Source organism: Hippoglossus stenolepis, chromosome 24 (assembly GCF_022539355.2).
Source record: "Hippoglossus stenolepis isolate QCI-W04-F060 chromosome 24, HSTE1.2, whole genome shotgun sequence".
Lineage (NCBI taxonomy): Eukaryota > Metazoa > Chordata > Actinopteri > Pleuronectiformes > Pleuronectidae > Hippoglossus > Hippoglossus stenolepis.
Window position 1 is genome coordinate 728789 of NC_061506.1, and position 11950 is coordinate 740738.

The window sequence follows — 11950 nt, forward strand, 5'->3', positions numbered from 1 at the left end:
ACAACAGGATCTGAACAGTTCAGTCATTTAAAGTCAACAGCACAATAAACTGAATACTTCTGTTGAGATGAGATGATTCTTCAGTGACCGACTACGTGATGAAACAGAAGAAGTTACAGGAAGTTTTCCTCGTGGGAGTTTTCCTAATTTATTGTAAAAGGGAAAGATTATGGTTTAAAAATAAGAAAAACAAAACTGACTGTCAGTAGAAAACAGTAAAACCATAATGTCTCTTTTCCTCAGATTCTGGTTTGGGTAAAAAACTATTTTACTTTTATTAACTACTTATTTTAAAGGAGACATATTCAGGTGGATTATTTTTATTAGTGTAATTACTCTGCTCTCACTTTACCTGGGTTCGTTAGGGCTCAAGTCTGACGAGGTGCTCGAAGTGAATCATGGAAATGTCATGACATCACAAAGATGTGGAAATATCATCTGAATATTAAATAAACAGGAAATAAACAGTGAAAAACATGTCACCAAGGATGAAGAGGAACAAACAGGAATCTAACAGTGAGCATCCAAAATCTATTTGACTTATATTCAGGTGTGTTTTTGTGTTGAACCCAGTTTGAGCAGTTTCCTGGAGACATAAGGATCCTGGTCCTGGTCCTGGTTCTGGTTCTGGTCCAGGATTAAATCACTAAGAGTCTTTCAAAGTGCGAGTACGAGAACATGAAATAAACCTTCCCGTTAATAACCATTTCCCTCTGGTAGAATTGAACACATCCCTGTTCGGCTGCCGTTGAGTAAATATCATCATCATCCGTCTCTGGATCGCTTCCCTGCACGAGTGTTGATCGCTTCAATAATTCAACAACAAAACTTTTGTCTTTGAAGCCGCGCTCCTGCACCCTCTGCCAACATCGCACTTTCCTCAAACCTTTCTTGTCGAGCGTCAGACTGAGGCGCCGCAAATTCTTAAGACGTTGCACGACCTCTCTCGGCTCGGCTTTGAAATAACTTCCCCTGACCTCGTCTTACCTCGCCGGCGAGAGCGGGCTTGACATAATGTAAATCCTCCGTCGGAAGCTGATGAAACGGGACGCTAACAGGAGGGGAAAAGGCGAGACGCGTGCAGAGCGGCCGCTGCTGCTGCAGTTAGCTCGTGTGTACTTCAATATTAGCTCTGACAGAGCGGCCCAGAGGACGCAGCTGCTGAAACCACATAAAACACGGCGGCTGAGAGGCAGCGAGGGGTTCCGGCGACGCAGCGCTGAGCGTTAGCGGGAGGAACAAATGATTTTAGTCTGTCAGGGAATTCAGCAGAGGACACGTTTGATCTGGAGGTTGTGATTGCTTTTGCCACTGGAATTCCGTATTCTGTCAGAGATGTGAAGTGGGAGAGAAAACAGCCGCGGGCGGTGAAATCCAACCAGGCCCGGAACAAGAGGTGGAGACTCGCCGAGATCATCTCCTTCACTTATTGATGGAGATAACTGGGGGGGATGAAAGATGGGACGGAGCGCTCCGACACATTCATACAATAAATCTTATTGAAGCCGTAAATGAACAGAGTCATGAAAATGTGTGTTACCGAAACGTGGAGGATTTTAAAAAAGGGACATTTTTCATGTTTCATCTCAGAAGCAACTCAATTAAATTCCTGCTGTGGTTTGAGGATTAAATTCATATTTGATTTAACGTGTGTGTTTAACAGAGAAACAACAAGAGGCAGCGAAGACTCACACTAAATATTTATGTTGTCGAGTTGAGGGAAAGTTTATGAAACCGTATTTTAAGAAAACTTTGATTCACACGTAATTAGCAGAATCAGTGCAGATCTCAAATCTGTTTGACACCATGAAATGATGTTTGTCAGAATCTGCGTGTTAGTGGTTGGAAATCAAACCTCCACTCACCACAGCTCCTCCTGCAGGCGACTGGGAACCAGTTCCTTCTGCAGGCGACTGGGAACCAGCGCCCCCACTCATCCAGCTCCTCCTCCTCCTCTTGGAGGATCTGAAACGAGATCCATGAAACATCAGGAAACTGAAACTGAACGACAGCAGCTCTAGTTTGTCGTGAACATGTGAGACGTGAATGTAAATACACACATTATTTAGGGGTCAAATCATAAAAAGACAAAGGCTGTAAAAAATAAAGATGGACAACAAAACCAAAAGTGAAGCCAAAGCCTCTGGATCGCCCCCTGGTGGCGGGCTGCAGTATAGGTCCTATAAACCACAACAGGAGGAAGAGGAGATGAAACATCTGTCATCTCCTCAGCTCTGAAACAACTGTTCACTCAGTGTTTCCTGAACTAAATCAGAAAATATGAGCTGGATGAATATGTTTTATCAAACCTCCCTTAGATTGAATCAACAGACACAAGAAGAGATCAACTGTGTGTAGCACAGATTTGAAGCTGAACCCAAACTGAGCGTCTCCCTGCTCGTCCACAGAGCAGCTCGTCCACAGAGCAGCTCGTCCACAGAGCAGCTCGTCCACAGAGCGCCTCCTCCACAGAGCAGCTCAGGCTGTGGAGCTTTTACGAGCTGGACTCGGGGCGGAGCGGTAAACAGCCTCGTCTGTGGAGCGTTTAAAGGGCGTCGGAGGAATGTGTTTTACAGCGAGCGCTGCGTTCTGCGGCGTCTCCCGGGCTCAGACTCTGAGAAACTCTTTATGAGCCACGAGCTTCTGCAGACGCAGCGACATCAACACACAGTGTTTAATCCTGACATGACTTCAGCTGGACCACGGCACCTCGGGGCCCCGTCACTGACCAGGGGCCACTTGAACATGTGGCTCATTGGCCGAGCAGCAGAAGATGGATCCATCAATAAGTAAGTTAATAAACTGTCAAATATCAAACCTCCGTTAAATGTCTTTGTCTTAAGGGTTTAATAACGACATCTCAGGAATCGTCGGGAATTTAAAACCAACAATTTGCAGCTACTTTTAACCGTAAGACAGTTTGTGAATAAGTAAATGAACTCTTCTTCTTCTGTGGTTGTCCGTGACGCCGCAGAACTCCTCCCCCCTCGCCGTGTGGCGTTGAAACGATCACTGCGGTGATAGCGATATGAAAAGTGACGACCAGGCCGACACGTGTGTTGTCCCGGTCCAATCAGACGCTCTGACGTGAAGGAGACTCTCCGCTCTGACCTCCGCCGCCCTCTTCCTGCCCCCCTCCTCCCTGCCGATGACACCACATCACATTACCGCGGCTCTTATTGCGTCGTTATCGCCCATGTGACAGTCTAACAAGGCGGATCCAGCCCCCGGTGTCAGGGCAGATGATGGATAGTGCTCTGGAGTCACTGATGCCTCATTCATTTCTATTAGACCAATATGTAAATTCCCTGCAGGGTTCAGCCGCTGCCTCCTGAAGCTGGATATTAATTTATGAATCAATTTCACAAGTTTGTGGTGAAAGTGGCAGCTGAGGAGTCTGTCTGTCTCCATTTGTTTCTGCTCAGAGACGATCCCACGGCAGGAAACCGTCCTGATACGAGTCCAGAGAGAATCTGATCACGTAAACTCACTTCTACTTTAAAATGTGGATGAAAAGGTGGAAAATATCAAAACTCAACCTGCACAACAACAATTACCACAGAATAAAACCAGCCCAGGACTCGTATGTATCTGTGACACCAGGATTCCTCCACTTCCACACCTTTTTTTCACGGGTGGCCCCTGAGGGATAAATGTATTATTAAGGAGCAGCTCCGCCTCATTTCAATAGGGCCACCTCTCCGCCAAGAGCCAGCGCCGGTGCACCGGGGCCCCGCGTGTCACCGCCTGCTCCATATTAACCAACCTGCATAATCCTCATCCTGAGGTCGACACTGGGAGAACGTCTGAAAGGACGAAGACTCCTCTAACGACACGTCCAGCAGAGACAGTCTGCAGAGACGCTGACACGTTCAGACGCTGAGGATTTGATTTGCTTTGTTTCTAATTCAAGTAGAAAAGTGAAATGTGATTGAGTATTTAAAACCTTGTCAGGAGGTCGCAAAATAAATCTATAAAAGATTGTTCTCTCGACTTGTCTCTTCTTTAATCCTACAGATTTGTTAACAAAGTGGTTAAATCTGTGTTTGTCCTGTTTCAAAAAGGTCAAAGGTTCAATTCCCGTCTTATTCTCCCCGAGTGTTCTTGAGCAGGAGCCTCAACCTCTGTGTGTGTACAGGAACACTGGCTTCCTGCCTGAGGTGTAAATGAGTGTGTCCTCTGTGTGTGTCTGTGTGTGTGTGTGTGTGTGTGAGTCACACAGATAACGACCGACACGACTCTGTTTTAAAGCCTCTCTGTTGTTGTTGTTTCACGTTGTGATGAGCCACTAATGCCAGAGTCCCTCAACCAGATGGCACCTTGTTGGAAACAGATGTTATTTTGCATAGGAACATATCATGAATATGGATGTTGTATTAGTTCACGACACCGAGGCCTCGCTGATGATTGGACGACTGCAACACAACCGCACAAACAACACAACACTGTTGTAGTGGCCGTGTGTAAACACAGCGACAGTGATGCTGCAGCAGCAAATACTGGAGTTACAGATATTAATGGTTTATCGACTCGTTTTGTCTTTAAAATGTTAGAAAACAAAGAAAAGTCCAGGTTTGTTTCTTCACACGTCAAAAATGTGTCAAATATTTAATTTGTAATTATATCAAATAGAGAAAATTAATAAATCTTCATATTCAATCATCTAAAAACAGCATTTCCTCCATGTTAGCAGACGGGACATGGACCGAACGAAAAAAACAGAGTAGAGGTTAAATAAAGATTTTTATTTCTAGAAGTTTGATAATTAAACTAAATTTCAGTTGACAGAAAGTTTCCCTCTCAACTTTTCTGTATTGGAGGGGGAGCGAGCAGCGAGGCGCGTTAACACCCTCCAGCTGAAGGGGGCGCCGGGGTTTCGGGGATCATGGATCCCGGCAGCAGCTGAGGGAGGTCAGCGCCGCCACCTCGCCGCTCGCCGGGCCCCTCAGGTCTGGTCTCTCTGGAGGTTTCCTGAGGATGGAGGTCCTCATTAAAACGTCCCGTCGCTCTGCCCTCTCCTCCTCATCACCCAGTCCACCTCCTCAGGAGGGATAAACGTATGCCGCCGCGGTCCCGGTGTCAAACAGCCGGTGTGAGCCGACAGCCGGAGGGTTCTGATGAGAACGCACATGAAGACGAGGAACCGGGAGGAACGTGACGTCCACTCATCGTCTCACAATCATCTATAAACTCACTTTTCTGTACTTCTAGTTCCTTTTGCTGGGAAATTACAAATCATTTCACCCACTTTGAAATCATTATTTTACATATTTAACCAAATGATAGTTGATTTTGGTCAAACTACTAAATTTTAAGTAAGACGACGATGTGTCATCCTGAAATCCTGTTTCTCCTCTTAGCTCTTTACTGTCTGGTTCTCATGAAGTTAAAATAGGTTACGTTGACTTATTAACATGTTCACTTTAATGTTTTAAAGGTGGTTAAATCTATAAATCTATAAATTGAATCATAAAAATCAAAGTGAATTTAATTAATTAGCATCATCCTCTTCACGTTTACTCACAAGTCATCATAACTTTATTCCTACTATGTTTTTATCCCATTTTAATTGTATAATTTGTATTGTTTTATTACTATAGATTTTAATATCTAATTCAAGGTATTTAATCAGCAGCATTTTTAGTAGTTGTGACCTTTGGAATCTAATCAGTTCATCTGAGTCCAAATGGACGTTGGAACCAAATTTGAAGAATGTCCCTCGTGATGCTCTTGAGATATCATGTTCACAACAAGGGACAGAAGGACAGACAGAACTCCTAGATGTGTCCTACAGCTGTGGAGACGGATGGACACACCTGAACCTGAGCTGCAGCCATCTTTGATCCGGCGTGTGGCTCTGAGCGTTATTTACTGATCTGGTTTGTGAGGATGAATCCCGTCGCGGTCGGGCAGAGAGAGGACGAGGGTTCGTCTCTTCAAAGCTCAAACAGGTCGAGAACAAAGCAGCTCCGTGTTTGTCTCACTTTCACGATTATAATCACAGAAACCAACGGTTTGTACATTTTCACCATGAATCATAAATGTCTGCTTCTCTCAGAAGACTCGTCAGGAGTTAATCAGTGCGAAGAAAGTTGCTGCACCTCGTTGAGTCTTTTCTCCTCGTGCTCGGGGGGGTTTCGAGGAGGAGAACACAACGAGACGACATCAAACATTCACCACCTGATGCAACGGTGATTTAAGTTGGTTGGTGTTTTTCTCCCCGTGGTGAAAACGGGCTCGAGTCGCGGCCAAAAGCCTCCAGAGCCTGATTATTCCTCCTTGTTTTTAAGACTTTATAAATCAACCTCTTCTCTGTGCAGGAGGAGGAGGAGGAGGAGGAGGAGTGGGGGGGTTGTTTTCTTTACACGCCGGGAAACGCGGCATCATTTTCCACTGCAATTAAAGAGGAGGCCCTGATGCCGAGGCGGCGCCCGCTGCCAGGGCCCGGGTTTCTGGAAAGACTTAACAGACGGCGGCTGCATGTCTTGGCTCCGGCGCTGAGCTGGAGTCGCTCTCCTCTGACGTAACCCTTTAGGAGGAGGCTCTCCTCGCCGCCGCCTCCTCTCCGCAGCTCAAAGGAGGCCTCGCTGTGATCACGGCCACGGCTAACGACCCCGGCTAACGACCCCGACGCGGAGCCAAAGTTAGCAGAGAACATCAGAAGAGGCCTCCGCGCTCCAGCTCCACATTAACCGGCCGTTTATGCAAAGCGCCGCCCGGCCTGTCAGCGGCTAATCATCGCAAGGATGATCGATGGTGTTTATTTTCTGATGATGGAACGCAACCCCCTGCCTGATGATAATTGTAATAAAAAGGACAGATCAAGCCGGCACAGTTATTAAATTATTACACCATAATTTGCATTAATGCCGGCTGCAGAGAGGCAGAGGTGGGGGGGGGTGGACAGAGGCTCAGCTCCGGCTTGTTAGAGGGAGGGTCCACCTTGAAACGCTCCCCGTGCCCTTGGCCCCCCCACAGATCCGCCCGTCACTCAGCGGAGACGATGAAACACAAACCACCACATTCTGATCAGATGTTACAGATGGAGAACATCTTCTCTGCTGAAGACGGAACCGGACGGATCCAGAGTCCGGGGACAAACTCGTTTTATCATTTATTAAAACCAGAAAATACGTTTATCTCATCGCAGATGCACATCTGGTCTGAAATGAGGGAAATATATGTTTTAATAAAAGGTTTGAGACGATGTTCTGTTCTTCTTTACTCGGCATCAAGAGAATTTAAATAAACCTCTTCATCAACATCGTCTGTTTTCTGATTCTCTTCCTCCTCTAGAAAGAGAAATAAAGTTCTGAGGGTTAAATGAGGTTCGAGTCTCTGCAGGAGGTTGTGACGTCTCCGGGTCGGGATTCAAACACAAGACCTGAAGCTCAGACGGATCCTCGAACCATCGAACTGAGCGATGTTCATCAAGTCGAGGATTCTGCTCCGTCGATCTTTTTTAAACGGGTCTGGACCGAGCGGGGGTTTCTGGTCTGGAGTCAGCTGGACGGAAAATAAAATAAAGAGCGGAGGAAGAAGGAAGAAAGAAAGAGCAGCTAATGGGGCTGAGCTGCTTTTAAGTTCAACTCAGCAGAGGAACACATGAATGTGGAGAATTCCCCCGATTCTGTGAAAACGTCCAACCCAACAACACGGTGACACGCGCGTTTTCACAAGAGGCTGAATCTTCATCCCTCTTCGGCGTCAGCGCTCGTCTTCATCAGGTTTAACACATTCTGAAGCTTTCAGGGGAAATTACACAAGTTCAGGTCTGAATTCAAGTAAATCACTCACAGAAAAGACAAAGTTGTGATTTAAACATTAGTTCATCACGTGTGTTTATTCTGAAGCTGTGAAGTTTCTCATCTGGTTAAAGGTTGAACTCCGGCAGCTTCACGTGTCTGAAGAAGTTTGTTAAGTCTCTTCAATGTTCAACGAAACAGAAAAGTTATTATTCTCCTACATTTGATTATTTATCTGTTTATTCTCTGGCTCAGTTAAATTGATCTGGTGATAACTGAAGTTTCTTGAGCCTCTTCTGGTTTAAAACCAACAACAGGACGACTGAGCTGGATCCAGTTTAACTGACTGGTGGGTTCTGGGAGATGAAACAACACCTGAGTGGGTTCAACCGGTGAAAGTCTCCCAGCAGCTCTGAAGCTTCCTCTACTGGCACGAAACAGAACCACAGCAGAGACACAAGAAACCTGCTGAGAACAACTGGGACGTCTCTGTTCAGAGGCTTTTACTGGTTTTAATGGTTCAGTTTGACTGCTGCTCTGAAATATCTGAGTGGTTTTAACAAGAGAAAGATCAATTTAAGTTTCACAGGAAACTGAAAATAGATTTAATATTAATTCCTGAATACGTTTCTCTGTGGTCAGTGTTGCACCACATTCAAAATGAACCTGTTTAAATCCAGTTTTACTCCTTTAATTCCTCTTAAATTGATGTAATATTGTTTCAGATGCTATAAATTGTTTCAGCTCTTTATTGAAGCTGCACTTTATCTATAGTCTTTAAACTACGTGTGTTTATGTCACTGCTCAGTTTCACCCTGACGTTCGATCTCTAGGATCTAAAACTGATTTTAAATCAAGTTCTGTGAGTTTCTTCGATGTTAAACCTGATTTTTAACGAGTTAAACCTGTGAAAATAAGGATTTGTGACGAACTCTCTCTGCGTCATTTGAAATGTGAGAATTCAAGATGGCAGAGGAGTCGGTGGCGGCTGCGGCAGAGCGGCGCTGCAGTGCGGCTGATTCCTGCTCGGTTAAATAATCCTGATGAATAATGAAGACGTGCGCCGGCCCCTCCTGGGCGGACATTTAGTGTCAACCTGACAGGTCTCAGCGCAGCTCGGGGACGGGGGGGGATGAAGTTGTCTCCATATTAAGCAGGTAGATTAGACCCGTTAAATGGAGGGCAGCGTGGAGAGGTGGCGTGCGTGGACCTCCGGGGGTCCGCATCTCATCAGGTGAGCCCGGGGCCCGAGCTGCAGGGGCGGGGGGGGGGGGACGGCCTCTGGCCCGCCCCCACCACACCTCACGTCTTCTGCATCCGCAAACTGGAAGTGACCCTGCGCTTCTGCCAGCCTCCGCCGCAGCGCAGCCCCGGCCCTTCCCATCATGCACAGGGGCCGCGGCGAGCTCCCATGAGCCTCGGCTCGCTCCCTGCCATCTGCCGTGATTTATAGAAAACGGCCGATGATTTATGGGCCAGTCATCTCACAATGAAGTTGTTCTCTTTCATTTGCGCGACCTCCCGACCTAGACGCCACTCGCAGCCAGGTTGGGGAAATGTGCGCTAATCATACGCTATGAGGGCTTTCAAACCGGAGGGGCGGGCGGAGGTGGAGGGAGGCGCCTTTAATGAAATTAATTTTCACCAGCGTGTGCATACTGATGAAACGGGCCGGCCTCCACACACGGCCGCCGCCGCCGCCGAGGCGCCAACAAGCTGCTCCGAGGTGCGATGGCGAGGAGGAAACGTCCGACGCCGTCCCCACGCCACGCTCTGACCAGAGAATGGAACGCCCCCGTTAGGAGCGAGCGGTCCGAGGGACGAGAGCAAAGATTTATCAAAGAGTGTAAAACCAAGTGATCAATGGAACTGATCCGATCTGCAGAGACACGTGTCCACAGAGACACTTGGACTCCAGGGACATGGACGTAAACTTACTCTACAACTTGATGAAATACAGCAAATTCTTAAAGATTAAACTTACTGATAATTAATCACATAAATCAAAGATCTTCTTCCATCCACTGTTTTATTCCTAATGAGCAATAAAATCATCTTTATTTTAAAAGTTCCACCGTCGAACAGAGAAAAGTGATAAACGCAGAATCTGAGAAAAACCTGCGAAGCTGCGTTTGATTTATTTCTGTCACGTTTTTCATATTTATAAAACAAAATGAAATAAAGTTCATCTTTGGAAATAATTTGTGTGTAATTGTAATGTTTTAATTTTGCTGAATAGTTCAAATTTTCCTTGTTAATTTGATATTATCACAGATTTCTCCTCTTTAATTTACTACATATGAGTTTAAATGTGTAACTGTAACTTTTTGGCTTTTTAGTGAAAACACAATTTGTAGATTAAAATAATCTTTAACATAAAATAGTTAAATAATCTGTAAAGAGAAACGTGGATTTAAACTTGTGATTTGATTTGTTTAATTTATTGAAACCTTCAATTAAAAGAAATGTTTCTATATATTTAAACTTCTTGTGTTTAGATCTTTGAAAATCTCCAGTTTCTTGTTTTTTAAAAGTATTAAATGATAAAACTTATTGTTTATGATTATCTGGACTCGTCAGATGTTCTGAGTCAACGAGCTGAAGAGTCTGAGTCTCTGACCTGTGACTCGCTCCAGGACGAAACTCGTCAACACAGGACGTCCAGCGTGGCCTCGTCCCGTCACAGGTTCGATCCCAGACACATGGTCCCACCGAAGTGCCCTTGAGCAACAGAAACGCTGCTTCCAGAGATTTCATCTGTAAACAGAAATCAAGAAAGCAGAAGGAAATGAGATTCAAAATGATTGTATTTGAAATTTCAACATTTTCTTTAGAATTAAACTGTAACAAATAAATAATCATAAAGAATATATGATGAATAACATCAATAATCATTTATTAATAATTCTGTTCAAGCTGTTAAAGAAAAGAAATTGATGGAAAAACGATCCCTGAAGAGGCAAATGCAGATGGCGCCATCTAGTGGTGGTTTCATGCTTCTTCTAAATGCTCCACACGGATTTTAGTTAATTAGAAAACGTGATTAAACGACGTGACGACACGTGACGTCACAGAGACAGACTCAAACTATTTCACCTCTGATGTTTCTGAAATCATCTAAATCTTCACATGAGCACATTTTAACACTTTTAGAACAAACTTCTCTCAATGCAGGAACATATTCAAACATCTGGAACAAATGAAAACTCTTACATTATCCGTCTATCAGAGAGTTTGTAGAAAATTAATATTCAAACCTTCGTCTCAGTAATGGATCCACGAGCTGGTGATGACGTCACCTGCTCCTGCACGTTGAGACAAACAGAAAATGAACAAATAGAAACATTGAGGGTTAATTTAGACTTGTGTATCATTAATATAGAGATAATTATTGATATGATTGACAGAAACAGTTGAAATCAGAATCTAAACGTCAGAACCATCGAGTCCAGATGTTCCACAGCTGCTTCTAATCAGCTCGAGACGCACCTGTGGTAAAATGGCGGCTGAGATCTAAACCACGTTAACTTTATCAACTCTTTATTAACTCTTTTCAAACTTCACGTGAAAACAACTCGTGACTTTAACGATACAACTAAAGAAGAAGAGTCGCACAATAAACTGAACTTTATATAAACGAGCGTTTAAGACGTATTCAAAACTTTCAAACACTAAAACATTAGCAACTGTTAAAATGTTTGAGTCAATGATGGAGTTTTAAATTAAAAACATGAGTAAATGTTAAATATTAAACATGTGGACGACATGTGAAGAACATGTGTGGAACATGTATTTGAGGTTTTCTTCACTCACCTTAATTCAAAAGTTCTCAGAAGTTTTCAAACACCGGAAAAGGTGAGTTGATTCTGTCTCGCCTCAGTGACGTCACATCCGCTTCACCCATGCGTCGGTTTTGTTTAAAAAAAATACTTTTTATCCAGTTTTAAATTAAATACATTTTTTAAAGTGTTTGGGTCGTTTATTTACTTTATATTTTCAAAATGATAATTTTATAACATGGAGAAAGTATCTGAAACATAAAGTAATCAGTTACTAAGAGAAAAATAAACTATTCTTAGTAAAAAAATATTTATGTATTTTTCGATTAATAATATTCATAACATTCATCATGTATTTTATTTATAAAACTGAAATCAAATAACTAAAACAAATACAAACGATAAGAAAATGAGACTCGAATCAGT

General features: G+C 44.0%; 1 long non-coding RNA gene across 1 annotated transcript; it reads right to left on the reverse strand.

The window, feature by feature from the left end:
* Nucleotides 1-10330: 10330 nt before the first annotated feature.
* LOC118103577 lies at nt 10331-11620 on the reverse strand. The gene is made up of 3 exons (XR_004694905.2): nt 11559-11620; nt 11003-11050; nt 10331-10502 (listed from the first exon to the last, which is right to left on the reverse strand). It is a non-coding gene; the product is annotated as an uncharacterized LOC118103577 (long non-coding RNA).
* Between the last annotated feature and the right edge of the window lie 330 nt (nt 11621-11950).